Genomic DNA, 13,271 nt, shown 5'->3' with positions numbered 1-13,271 from the left:
ACAATAGAGGGAATTTTGCTGGATGGATTATAGTAAACACTTAACTTGTATATGGCTAGAGTTAAGTGAGAGTACCATCTCTTCTGAGTAACGTTTCAGTCCTTTTATAAAACCACATACCAAAAATTTCTAGGTTTTGAGAGCTAAACATTCAGGATCAATTGTCTAATTTTAGAAATCTTAGGGACAAACATCTGCAGCTGAGGTCATTATCAGGGGATCCCTTTACAAGATTTAGAAATAAAAACCTGTGAGAATAAATCATAAGATCATATAGATATAAAACTCTATTAACTGCATCTGCTAGACAGCCATTGTAAAATATGAATTAAAAGGTCTTGTTCACATACATTACTCTTCCTCTAGAGAAAGATGCAGACAGATAGCTACAATTGAGATTAATCTTATTCTGAGTGTTTATATTAAAATTAGTATTAGAATATTTAGAAGTATAGAAAATCATTGATACAGAGTACCAGATCAAGTAACTCAGAGTCCTGATAATATCCATTTCAAGCAATTAATCATAAGGCTCGACTCAGTTTTACATGAAAAAAATGTTGATGTCTAAATCTGTTTAATCACGCTGGACTGCCTTTACAGTCAGTCAGGAAACAGACACTGCTGGAGAATGATTCATCTAATTTATGTAATACAAAACAAGATCCATCACCTTAGATAGGTGCTTAGTTTTGTATATTAAAAATAAGGTAAGTCTCAGGTGACCTGCTCAGACTTAGCCATGTAACATGAAGACACTCAAGTTAGAGCAGATTAATCCTACTCATAACCCTGAGAGATAAGTGTAAAGAAATATCTGATATTAACATTATAAAAGTTGTCTATGTAGTTATAAATATGTATTTAATGGAACCTCTGAGAGGCAATCAATGGAAAAAGGACATCCAGTCACTCCAATTAAAGTCTAAGTTTTTACTGAAATCTGCAATTTTTAAATGCAGGAAAGAAAGTGATAACATTCATGTACACAATGAAATGATGTATTAAATGATGTATTAAATGAAGAAGTTGTAACCTTAAAGTTTTAAGCTTATTTTCAGTACATTTCCAAGCAAGAATATAAGAAAATCTCAGAATTCATATTTTTATGACTACAATAATAAATTTGCCCACTACTCCATATTATATCAGAGTTATTTTTCCCCTGAAAAAATGGTGATTACAGTTGACACATGACTATTCAAAAGTGATGCAGTATATGCTGGCATTCTTGGAATATATTTCACAGGCAATTCTGAACTGATGTACAATTACAAAATATATTATCATCTTTCCAAATCACTCTTACAGTGTTTCTAGTGCAAAGTGAAATAACTAAAAAAATATGCAAAAAACATTACCATTAATCATTATCATCATATTTGTGGCTGTATTACAAAAAGGGTTGAACTCAGATTTCTAGTGGTTTTTTTTTTTTTTTATTTGTTTGTTTGTTTGTTTGTTTTTGTGAAGATATCCTAGTTTATCAGACACTTGTATCCATCTCTTTCTTTGCTTTAATTTTATTTTAGTGTTCTCTGTACATTTTGAAATTTTGCTTACTGCTGAACTAAGGTGTTCTATCTAGTTCAATATTCTGGTTCTTACAAGAAACAATATTTATGCATGCATTGAAAATATGTGCGGTATTTATTTTTTTTCCTTATAAATCAAATATTAAACCACTAATACAAAAAATACAAAATCAGCTCAATCTTTGAGAAGAATCATGCAATAATCTTTTGATCAAGCTGTAACAGTCCCTCTTTACCTCTTATACTTAAAAAAAAAAAAAAAGAAGAAAAGAAAAGAAAAGAAAAGAAAAGAAAAGAAAAGAAAAGAAAAGAAAAGAAAAGAAAAGAAAAGAAAAGAAAAGAAAAGAAAAGAAAAGAAAAGAAAAGAAAAGAAAAGAAAGACAACTGTCATTAGATAGAACAAATAGCATTTCAAACATAAATATGTATACAAATTTTGCAACAAAGTCAGTGTTTACACATCCAGAAACTAAGCAACTCTTCCCAAATATGTAATATTAGTTTTGGCCCTTATAAATTAAACAGGGTATTAACCACACAGAGTCACAGAATCACAGAATTGTCTAGGTTGGAAGAGACCTCCAAGATTACCTAGTCCAACCTCTGACCTAACACTAAACCATATCCCTAACCATATCATCTAAACGTTTTTTAAAGACCTCCAGGGATGGTGACTCAACCACTTCCCTGGGCAGCCCATTCCAATGCCTAAAAGATATTATCTTTTTGATAAGATATTATCTTATTGCCTTAAGATATCTTTTGAATTCACTTTCCAAAAAAAATGTCTATGGTCTTCAGATGTTTCTAAGATGACTTAAAGTTTCTTCTTAAAATTTATTTTTTTTTTCCCATTTACTCTATTATATCTGACACTGGCGTACTGACCTAATCTTCCTTATCTTCATCAGATAATGATAGACTACCTAGCTTGTTCTGTTTGACTTTGGGAAAATAGATCATGTGACAGGGAATCAAGTTGTCTTGTCAAAACAAAAAAAAATTTCATTTAGGAGACAGATGAGCAGCATATAGAATTTGAAGAAGGAAAGCTGTTGACAAAAAGACTTTTGAAACTGTCTCCTATTACATCAAACTGATGATGTATGGTCTAGATAAATGACCAGTAAAGTAGACTGACAGCTAGCTGAACTGGCAGGTTTAAATGGTTTTGATCAGCAGCATGAAATCCAGCTAGAAACCAGTTACTAGTGATGTACCCCAGGGGTTGATACCAGTACCAATACTGTTTGAAATTTTCATTATGGACCAAGACAATGTGGAAAAGTTTACACTCAGAAATTTTGCAGATGAAACAAAATTGGGAAGAGGGCTGATAATCTTGACAGTCTGGAAAACAAACAAACAAACAAACAAAAAGACCTGCCCCTGAGGAATAACACCATGCACCAAGAAAGGCTGGGGACTTACTGGGTGGAAAGCAGCTTGGCATAGAATATGGGTGGACAATATGGAATACAGGTGGACACGTTAACTATGAGGCAGCATTATTCTTTTGCAGCAAATATGATCAACAGCACCCTGAACTGCATTAGAAACCTCCAGCCTTACAGGTTGAGGAAGGTGATTTTTCCCATCCACTCAGCACTGGTGAGGCCACATTTACACATCTGCAGTATTGTATTCAGATCCAGGATTACCTGTACAAGAAAGATACTGACTTACTGTAACAGGCGCAATAAAGGGCCACTAAGATGACAGATGACTGGTGCATCTGTCTTATAAGGCATATGAGAAAACTGGAATGCTAGAGCCTGGAGAAAAGAAGGCTTAAGGGAGATATTATCAATTTGCTTAAATATCTGATAAAAAAAGAAAAAAGATATACCTTGACTCTTCACAGTGGTATCCCATGACAGGACAAGAGCAACAAAAACATACAAAAATACAGAAAATTTCACCTAAAAATAAGAGAACACATTTTACTGTGATCAAATACTGGGACAGGCTGTCAAGAAAGCCATCCTTGGAAATACTCAAAATTTTACTGGAAATGTACCTGAGCAACCACCTCTAGTTGGCCCTGATTTGAGCAGAGATACTAAATTAGATTCAGGTCAAGAAGTCCCTTCCAACCTCAACAACTATGAAAATATATTTTCAATAAATCTAGATTTTCATTAACTTTCTAATTATCCATGAGTTATATTTTAAAACCTTTTCCAAACTAGCTGAGGAAAATTTTATCACGCATTTGTCAGCCTATGAACTGGTCATCTCACTACTTACCATGACTGTTACTTAAAATGATAACAAAAAAAGCCACCACCACCAAAAATAACAAACAGAAAACAACAAAAAAGGATACTACAATAACAAAAACACAAACACAGAAAACATGTATGATATTTATTTTGATACTTTCTTAAGAAGTGCTTTTTTCCTTTCTTTAAGTAAATAAGAACATTCTCACAGACAAAGAGCTGTGGCCATAAAAACTGCTTTTTGAGTGAATGCAAGTTTTTGAAAACATTTGGAATTCATTTTTATTATGTGGGCATTTGAGGAAACAAATTTTTCTTCAGTCAAGAAAAAGACATTCATAACCTTTGCATATTTCTAATGACACTTTATTCAAATAAATACTCTTAGACATTATTTTAATTTTCAATAATCAGCCATAAATAATCGGCAATAATCAGACATAAATGGCTGGTTCATTCTCCTTTTTTTTAATCAAAACTAAATTTTAAAAATTTAGAGCTGAATTTTTGGAGCTGTTAGTGATTTGAAGATAGATTAATAGAATAGGTATGTATTTTATGCAGGTATCTGACCTAGTCTTATTACATAATCTTACACAGAAAAAGGTTCACAAGCAACACATCAAAACAAAAACACCACATGAAATGGGACCCTTGCAGAGTTGTTCTTGTTAAGTGGCAGCCAAATTAGCAATTACTAACAATTTAGTGATTATTGATCCAAGAATATAAAGGTCAGTACCTTTTATTTTAAAATCACTATCTTAAATGTATTTTCTCTTATGAATTTGAGACATAAAAGGAAACCAACATAGCTCACTAAAAGACAGTTCATGACATCTCTATTTATGAATTTGTGGTCAATTATCATCCAAAAATAATTTCTAAGAATGTTTTTTGTTTTTACACAGTGGGACTAACATTGGATTAGTCACCATGGCTACTAGCAGAACTGTTCTTTTGGAGCAGAGGAGGTCATCACATTGTGATCCTGGTGTCAGCAGGTGACCATACTGATTTCATTTATTTTTCTCTGTATAGTTTGCATTCCCAAGTGAACCTGTGTCTAATCCTGCATCCTTCTATCATTCCCAGCAGACATGCTTCCAGAAGAGTTTCTCCCTACCTTCAGGAGCTCTCTGTTTTTCAGTAAACACAGTTCATACACAGTTCATCAGGAGGCAGATATTAAGGTAAGTGTGGATAAATTCTGTTGCTGTTCACCTGCAGTGATAAAATGGAATCCCCAAGCAAAGAGCTTTTTGGTAGGTACAGACAGTTTGTACTGAAGCTAAACATACAGAGAGTGTACACATCTGGGAACAGGAATAATGCTTTTTTTTTTTTTTTTTTTTTTTTACTGGAGATAGATCCTGAAAAGGTTTTTTACAAATCATATCTGCCTTTCAGCAAATACAGGATGAAGTAAAATGGAGACATGGAGAAAGAGAGTAAAGGCAGATGTTTGTTAAGACCAGAGTAATAATTCTTAAGTGTATAATCCCCAATACTAGCTATTTTATGTCTTTGGATTTCTTTCTTGGAGAATATATAAGGGAAAGATGTATGTGTTTTCAACCTATCTATTGTAGAAATGGATGTATAATGTTTATTCATTTTCTTCAAGCGTGCACAATACAAATGGAGAAGAATATATATATATTTTAAATGATCATAAAATCAAATAAATAATGTATATTCATGAGCATATTGTCCATTCATAAATGGTATCCCCCAGCACTTAGTACTGGGACCAGTTCTCTTCAATATCTTTATCAATTATCCCATGAAGGGGATTGAGTGTACCCTTAATAAGTTTGCACTCACCAAGCTAGGAATGAGTGTTGATCTGCTTGAGGGTAGGAAGGGTCAACAGAGGTGCCTGGATAGGCTGGATCAATAGGTCAAAGCCTATGAGTTTGAACAAGGCTAATTGTCAGGTCCCACACCTGGGGCAGAACAACCATATGCAATACTGCAGGCCACGGGAAGAGTGGCTGAAAAATCCATCAGAAAAGTACATGGGAGTATTGGTCAAGAGCCAGCTGAATATGAGCCAGCTCAGGTGGCCAGGAGGGCCAACAACATCCTGGCTTGTGTCAGAAATAGTGTGGCCAGCAGAACTAGGGAAGTGATTGTCTCTCTGTACTCAGCACTGGCAAGGCTGTACTTCAAATACTTTTTTCAGGTTTGGGCCCCTCACTATGAGAAACACATTGAGATGTTGGAGCATGTCCAAAGAAAGGCAAAAAAGCTGTTGAAGGGTCTAGAGGACAAGTCTTATTAAGAGCAGTCGAGGGAACTGGTGTTATTTAGCCTAGGGAAAAAAAGGCTCAAGGGAGACATTATCACTCTGCAACTACCTCAAAGGAGGTTGTAGCGGTGTGGGGGGTTGGTCTCTTCTCCCAAGCACCAAGTGACAGAACAAAAGGAAATGGCCTTAAGTTGTGCCAGGGAAGATTTAGGTTGGATATAAGTAAAAAACAATACGTATTCACTGAAAAGGTGAGGTGCTGAAACAGGCTGTCCAGGGAAGTAACTAAGTCACCATCCCTGGAGGTATGCAAAAGACCTGTGATGCTTTAGGACGTGGTTTAGTGGCAGACTTAGCAGTGATAAGTTAATGGTTGGACTTGATAATCTCAGAGGTCCTTTCCAACTTACATGATAGTATGATTCTATGATTCTATATACTTTGCATTTTGCTGGAATGCAAATTGGATAACTGATTCAATTCACAGTATTCTTGAGCTTCTGCTGTTACTTTTGTTTATTAATAATCCATTGTGCAATACCTTCTATATACACTTTTAAAGGTATACTGAAAAAAAAAAAAAAAAAAATAATAATCTGATACTTCATGATATATATTGGAACACCAGAATTTCTTCTTTGCTCTCTTGGATTAAAGCAGAAGTTGGCCCAGAAGTTCAGGACTGTGAAGTGCTTGCTTAATCCCTTATAAGAAAAAACGAACAGCTATAAACAGATATAAACAGAAGCACAACTATTCTGGAACTAAAGGGTTGAGGAGAAAAAATGAAACTTTCTTCTGAGATTTCTGAATGCAAATTAGTCATAGAATATCCAAAGTTAGAAGGGTCCCACAACGATAATTGAGTTCAACTCTTGGGTCCTCAAGGAAACACCCAAAAAATCAGACCATGTGTCTGAGAGCATTATCCAAACAATTCTTGAACTCCAGCAGGCTCAGTGCTGTGACCATTTCCCTGGGGAACCTGTTCCAGTGCTTGACTACCCTCTTGGTGAAGAACCTTTACCTAACATCCAGCCTGAACTTCCCATCACAGCTTCAAGCCATTTCCTCAGGTACTATTGCTGGTCACAAGAGAGAAGAGATCAGCACCTACCCCTTGTGAGGAAGCTGTAGGCTGCCATGAGACCCCCCTTCAGTCTTTTCTTCTCCAGGCTGAACAATCCAAGTGACTTCAGCTGCTCCATCTACGTCTTCCCCTCTGACCCTTCACCACCTCTGTTGCCCTCCTTTGGACACTCTAACAGCTTTTTGTCTTGTCCTGTGGTACCCCAAACTTCACACAGTACTCAAGGTGAGGCCACAGCAGCACAGACAAGAGTGACAATCACTTCCCATGACCAGTTAGCAGTGTCATGCTTGATGCACCCCAGGATACAGCTGGCCCTCCTGACAGCCAAGGCACACTGCTGGCTCATGTTCAGCTTGCTCTTGATCACACCCCACAGATCTCTTTCTGTGGGACTGATCTCTAATATCTCATTCCCCAGTCTGTACGTACAGTCAGGTTTGCCCCTTCCCAGGTGCGTAATCCAACACTTGCTTTTGTCAGACTTCATATTGTTCTTAATTGCCCTGCTCTCCAACCTGTCTATATCTCTCTGCAAGGCCTCACCACCCTTGTTGGAGTCAACAGCTCCACCCTCTTTGTTATCATCTGAAAACTTGCTGAAAAAAATTTCAAGTCCTTCATCCAAATCATGTATGAAAACACTAAAGAGGACTTGTCCTAAAATGGAGCCTTGGGGAACCCCACTAGTGACAGGTCACCAACCTGATGTAAACGCATTTATATGAACCCTTTGGGCCCAACCAGTTAGCTACTTGTTCTCCCATCCTACTGTGCTTTTCTGCTAATTTTGTCAAAAAAAAAATACTGAGAGAGATGGTACTGACATTTTTACTGAAATCCAGAAAAACTACATTAACTTGCTTCCTTTGGTTAAGTAGCTGGGTGATCTTGTCATAAAAGGACGCTTGTGAAACATGACCTCCCCTTGTGAACCCATGTTGACTCTGACCAATAACTGCATTGTTCTTCAAGTGTTTTTCAATAACTCCCAGAATAGTCTTCTCCATAATTTTACCAGGCACTGAAGTGAGACTGACAGTCCTGTAATTGTCTGGATTTTTTTTTTTTTTTTGTCCTTGTTGAAATCTGAGACCACATTTGCCAGCTTCCAGTTAACTGAGACTTCTCCAGATTCCCAAGACCATTGAAAAATAATTGAGATAGGTCCTGTGATGACATTGGCCAGCTCTCTGAGTACCTAGGATGAATCCCATCAGACCCCATGGACTTGGATGCAACCAGCAGGAGCAGCAAGTCCCGCACAAGTTCATGGTTAACTGGGAGGTTATTGTTCCAGCAGTCATGATCCTCTAACTCTGGGCAGCTGGGGTCCCAGAGCCCATCACTGGTGTTAGAGAAGAAAAATGCATTAAACGTCTTTACTTTGTCTATGTCCCTCTTTCTTAGGTGACTGTCCTCATCAAGCATCAGACCAATGTTTGCTCTGGTCCTCCTTTTCCTGTTAACGTACTTTAAAAAAGCCTTCTATGGAAGGCAGGTCCTGCTTGATGAACCTGATCTCCTTCTATGACGAAGTGACGTGCTTGGTGGATGAAGGAAAGGATGTGGATGTGGTCTACCTTGACTTCAGTAAGGCTTTTGACACCGTTTCCAACAGCATTATCCTCAAGAAACTGGCTGCTCTTGGCTTGGACTGGTGTAAGCTTTGTTGGGTTAGAAACTGGCTGGATAGTCGGGCCAAAAGAGTCGTGGTGCATGGAGTTAAATCCAGTTGGAGGCTGGTCACTAGTGGAGTCACCCAGGGCTCGGTACTGGGGCCAGTCCTCCTTAATATCTTTGTCAATGATCTGTATGAGGGGATCAAGTGCAGACTCAGTAAGTTTGCAGATGACACCAAGTTAGGTGCGTGTGTCGATCTGCTTGAGGGTAGGAAAGCTCTGCAGGAGGATATGGATAGGCTGGACCAATGGGCTGAGGCCAACTGTATGAAGTTCAACAAAGCCAAGTGCCAGGTCCTGCACCTGGGGCACAACAACCCCAAGCAGCGCTACAGGCTGGGAGATGAGTGGTTGGAAAGTGGCATGGCGGAGAAGGACCTGGGAGTATTGGTGGATAGTTGACTGAATATGAGCCTGCAGCATGCTCAGGTGGCCAGGAAGGCCAAGAGCATCCTGGCTTGCGTAAGAAACAGTGTGGCCAGCAGGGCTAGAGAAGTGATTCTCCCCTTTTACCTGGGTCTGAGAAGGGCAACGAAACTGGTGAGGGGTCTGGAGAACAAGTCTTACAAGGAGCTGATGAGGGAGCTGGGATTGTTCAGCGTGGAGGAGACTCAGGGGTGACCTTATCACTCTCTACATGTACCTTAAGAGAGGTTGTAGCGAGGTGGGGGTTGGTCTATTCTCCCACATGCCTGGTGACAGGATGAGGGGGAATGGGCTAAAGTTGCACCAGGGGAATTTTAGGTTGGATATTTGGAAGAACTTCTTTACTGAAAGGGATGTTAGGCTGCCCAGGAAGTGGTTCAGTCACCATCCCTGGAGGTCTTTAAAAGATGTTTAGATGTAGAGCTTAGTGATATGGTTTAGTGGAGGACGTGTTAGTGTTAGGTTGGAGGTTGGACTCGGTGATCTTGGAGGTCTCTTCCAACCTAGATGATTCTGTGATTCTGTGACAGGTTAGACAGACATATATATATATATGTATATATATATATATTTTTTTTTCCCCAAGTGTTGTTTCCTTAAATGCATAAGTCAGTCATAAAGATTATTAACATTTTGTTCTCACAAGTATATTCCTTTCCTCTATCTTTTCTGTAAGTTTTACTCAGTCAGGTATTCAGAAACTACTTTAGATTACTACTAGTATATTTATTAGGTGATTTTTCTTTTTTTTTTTTTTTTCCCTTTTTTTTCCTCCCCCTCCCCATTTCTGTTATTCTATTTGTTAAAATAGAATTCAAAATATAAAAAATAATTAAAATATAAAAAATAATTAAAAATATTTTATAGATTGTTATAACTACAAAACTAAGTGAAATATTAACACACATATGAGCAAAAGAATAACCAAGAAATAAGAATGGGAAGTAAGATACAAGTTATATGGGAATGCTTCACAAATGTGTCAGAAATACTATCATGGCTGACAGCATTTGTATTATTTGCAAGTTCATGTAACAGTTTGAATTAAGAAAAAAGATGAACTTCAAATGAGAATCTAGTCTTACCACTGAGTTCCTTCTTCTTGCTCATAACTACATTAACTCCTCCGAAAGCTTTTTTTGTTGCTGTTGTCTTTTACATCCTGCTGGATTTTGTTGATGCATGTCTCCATAATTCTTCTGTGGTCTACTTTTTAGCGTACCTCTCTTGATTGCTTGCTGACTACTCAAAATGTATTTTCAAATATTTAAGTAGTTTCACAATATGTATTTTCAGATTCAGTCAAATTCTCCTAAGTACAGTTCTTAGTTTCACTTATTCATATTTGGAACAAAAATGAGGTGTATGTCAGTGTGACAGTTCTCTTTCAAATGTATGTATTAGACACAATGAATGAAACGTTTTATTGGTAAATAGTTTTTGGAATACTCAGTCCAGAATACTGTTTCTGTCCTGTATACTGTTTCATGAAAACAAAACAAAACAGTTTTTTGAAATTCATCAGATGTTCCCCTATCATCTGAATTCAAAATATAAAAGCTTATTCTCAGCTGCTAACAGAGCATACTATAGAATACAGGTATATGCTGACATTAGTAAGAATATATTTTCTGTTCCTGAATTCAGACAAAGAGTAACAGATTTCAGAATACATACATCTAATTATATAATTGAAAACATTTTTTTTAATACTGACATTATTTTCTACAACTGCTTTCACCTTTCACCATAAATTACAACTGCAGTGATTCAAACCATGTTCTTAAAAAGGAAAAGAAAGAAAAAAACAAACACTTAAAAAGAGCTATGCGTTCTAAGCCATCTAACTAGCTCAGAACATTGTAGGCAATTTTCTTTTGATAGATTTTATGTCCTTCAACAATTTAATATCTGGAATTCATTTCTCATCCTATTAAATGATAATAACTGGAGGCCAGATTGTATCATTAGTTTTTCAGAAAGACTCCTCAGTGTTGTTGAAATTTAATACTCCCACTTGTCCTTGAAAAATGAAAAACATCAGAAACATCATATTGTTTTGACTTGTAATACTATTTTTATTTTTATTTATTTTTATTTTTATTATATTATTAATATGATAGACTGTTTTCATTAGAAGAAAAAACAAAACAAAACAAAACTTGTTTTGGCTAATGAGAAATATTAAGATCATTGGAACATCCCATATTTGATAAAGAAATCAAGGAATAATACTTAAAAAAAATTACATTTTTGTTTTTAGAATGTTTTTAACTATATTTTTCTCTCTTGAGAAACTACTGGAGCTATTGTGATTTCTCAGAAAATATATCCAATATCAAGAAAAAAGATTAAGCTGTTCAGGGATTTTTGAAACAGCAAAAATCCCATGGCTTGCTGTAGCTGAGCAAACCAAGCTACCAGGGCAACTATGAGAAGTTCCCATGACAGTGTTCCCACATCGCCCAATTGAGGAATTCAGAATATTGTTACCAGTAGCTGGCTTCAAGGACAAGGTCTACGTGACTGCTAATCACAACGGGGTTGTTTTCTTGCAGGTGGGGTTGTTTTCTTGTAGTTGTTTGTCTGAGTGCTTTTGACCAATAATCTTGTGTGAGACACTATCCGCCCCTGTTAAGTTCACTATAAAAGTTAGGCTATTCGGGCAATAAAATGGAGCATAATCTGTCGTGCTTTCGGCCGTGCTTCCTGCAACAATTAAGCAAACTTCAGCTAAAAAAAAATAATAATAATAATTGCAAATCTGACCTTTTTTGGTAAATAAACATTTACATTTTATCCTTTATTTTACCTCTACTTTTTCTTCTATGTAAGATTACTTTTTATTACTTTTATGTATGAGTAAGTAAGAAAAAAAAAGTGTTTTTTAAAACAACAGATTTTGCAGGGTGCCAAACTACAAAATTTCAGAAGAATTTATTCAAACTTTTCTATTTCTTCCTGTGGATGGTAGAGATCTAAGAAGTCTCTGTATACCTCTATATCACCTCTGTACACAGAAGTACGCAAACTGTAAGGTAGATTGTACTAAGAGCAGAACTTCTAACAGGCTGCAAAATATGTTTACGTTTACTCCACTTAGTAAGTGTATAAGCAGAATCACAGAATCAGAATCATCTAAGTTGGAGGAGACCTCCAAGGTCACTGAGTCCAACTTCTGACCTAACACTAACAAGTCCTCCACTAAACCATATCACTAAGCTCTGCATCTAAATGTCTTTTAAAGACCTCCAGGGTCTTTACCCTGGTCTGAACCACTTCCCTGGGCAGCCTATTCAGCCTAACATAATTAATTTCAGTAATAAAGTTCTTCCAAATATCCAACCTAAACCTCCCCTGGCACAACATCAGCCCATTCCCCCTCGTTCTGTCACCAGGCACATGGGAGAATAGACCAACCCCCACCTCACTACAGCCTCCTTTAGGTACAACAGTACAACAATAAGGTTGCCCCTGAGTCTCCTCTTTTCCAGGCTGAACAATCCCTCAGCCACTCCTAGTAAGACTTTTTTCCTCACAAAGAGGAAATTTTAGCTGGAGGTGGGAGCAGGAAAGTGCTCTGATGTACTTAAATGATATCTGGATCAGATATTTTGATGTTTAAATGACTACATTAGTAGTTTTAGTAGATTGCTTGATGTATAGACGCTTTATGTAATAACAATTATGTCTCACTTTCAGATGTTTCATGAATATATCCAGCATTTTAATATGCATTTGTGCAGTTATTTTAGAGTGGCAGAAGGCAACATCCAGGCAGTATTGAAAAATGATTAGTTGAGATGAAGTATATAACCAGGAAAAGGACTGATTAATATGTAGAAGACATCTTACAAGGCTTCTTGACTTTTGCTATGGGACAGCAAAAGTGAAAAGGGAACCCCAGGGAAAATGTGGTATCATATACTGTACTGGGAGATTAACATTAGATAGAACACAAATATAATTTAGGAAGGCAATACAGATTTGGATACAAATGAGTAAGAACTGGAAGTGAGAGTGTAGTCCAAGATTGGATCAGATACCGTAGTGAAGATA

Source organism: Aythya fuligula, chromosome 1 (genome assembly GCF_009819795.1).
Source record: "Aythya fuligula isolate bAytFul2 chromosome 1, bAytFul2.pri, whole genome shotgun sequence".
In the NCBI taxonomy this organism is placed as follows: Eukaryota; Metazoa; Chordata; class Aves; order Anseriformes; family Anatidae; genus Aythya; species Aythya fuligula.
Note: the sequence above shows the minus strand (reverse complement) of the source record.